Source organism: Magnolia sinica, chromosome 3 (assembly GCF_029962835.1).
Source record: "Magnolia sinica isolate HGM2019 chromosome 3, MsV1, whole genome shotgun sequence".
NCBI classification, from domain to species: Eukaryota; Viridiplantae; Streptophyta; class Magnoliopsida; order Magnoliales; family Magnoliaceae; genus Magnolia; species Magnolia sinica.
The window spans coordinates 14,054,927-14,056,522 of record NC_080575.1 but is presented as its reverse complement, the minus strand read 5'-3'; the positions used below and the strand labels follow the sequence as shown (position 1 = coordinate 14,056,522).

The following is a 1,596-nucleotide window of genomic DNA, read 5'->3' as shown; positions in this document are numbered from 1 at the left end:
AAAAGGTCTTTGATAATTATTTACGGCATTGGCTTGTTCATTTAACACTCCTCGAAAGGCAGGTATTGTAGGACAGTTTTCAGTTGTGTGAATGTTGCAATCACAGATGCTGCAAACAATTTCATTGACCTTATCCTTCTTTCCTTCCATGGCCTCAACTTTCCTTATGAGCGTAGTCACTTTACACTTGAGATCATCCTCTTCTTTCAAGAGATATAATCCACCTTTCTCCTTTAATTGAGTCGGCCTAGACGTGGTGTTCGCCATTGGGTAATAGTCCCATGATTGTGTTTTTTCAGCGAGACTATCGAGGTAATCCCATACCTCATCAACATCTTTGTTGATGAACTCTCCATTACACATTGTCTCGACCATTTGGCGCATGGAAGATGTCAATCCATCATAGAAAAAATTTGTAATGCGCCACGTTTCAAATCCGTGTTGTGGGCATGAACTGACCAAATCTTTGAACCTTTCCCAACATTGGAAGAATGTTTCATCTTCCTTTTGGGCAAAGTTCATGATCGCTTTTCTGAGGGTAATCGTTTTATGGTGTGGGAAGAATTTTTTTATGAATTCCCTCTGCATATCGTTCCATGTGCCAATGGATCTAGGACGCAGTGAATGTAACCACGTCTTAGCTTTCTCTTTTAAGGAAAAAGGAAAGAGTTTCAGCCTAATTGTATCCTCAGATACATTAGGAAAACATAATGTAGCTATAATCTCATCGAACTCTTTCAAATGTAAATATGGGCTTTCTGATTCAAGTCCATGGAATTTGGGAAGGAGTTGGATAACTCCTGGCTTGATGTCCATTTGTCCCGTGTTTTCAGGAAAAATCATGCATGAGGGCATACTCACTCCCGCCGGTTGTAGATAATCTCGTAAAGTACGAGGCGGGGGTGCCTGTTGCACCTCATTTTCATCTTGGGTATCCTCCACCTGGGTGGAAGTAGAGGAGGTTGGTCTTTAGCCATAACTTCACTTAACTCAGGGGATTTCGAGTGGTGTCTAGTCCTGCGATGGATAGTCAACCCCTCAACCACTCCTCCTTCAGTCAAGAGACGTCGAGTGTTGTCACGGGCCCACTTGGGCATGAAACACTCGCAGCCCTCAATTAAATTTAAAGCCTAATCCTAAGAAAGGAGAAAAAAATCTAGAAAGAAAGAGAGAGTTGGAAAGAAATTACCAAACTGGAGTCCTAAGTTAAGGACCTGCAAAATAAAAATAAAGTAAGTTAGATTCTAAAAGAAAGTAGAAACTTCTAAAATAAACTAGGAAAGTCCTATACTAGAAAGTAAATTGCTAGAAGAGAACTGAAAAATAGAAAGTAGAGAAGGAGTGTACCGAATTAGAGATTTCTATCTTAAAGGCCTACAAAATAGGAAGGTTAGTTTCTAAACAAAATTCTAAAAATAAATTAGGAAACAAATTAGATTTTAAAAGAGTTAGAAAGTTACTAAAATAGAAATAGAAAGTTAATTTCTAAAAAGGGAAAGGAATAACCTAATTTCTAAAAATAAACTATTTCCTACAGAAGGGAGGATACTAGAATTAGAAAATTTCTAAAATCTAAACCTTAATTCTAAAAAAATA

At 37.8% G+C, this 1,596-nt stretch overlaps 1 non-coding gene across 1 annotated transcript; it reads left to right on the top strand.

Annotated features, from left to right (window-relative positions):
* Positions 1–433: 433 nt before the first annotated feature.
* On the top strand, positions 434–540 carry LOC131241556 (small nucleolar RNA R71). The gene has a single exon (XR_009169117.1). It is a non-coding gene; the product is annotated as a small nucleolar RNA R71 (small nucleolar RNA).
* Positions 541–1,596: the final 1,056 nt, after the last annotated feature.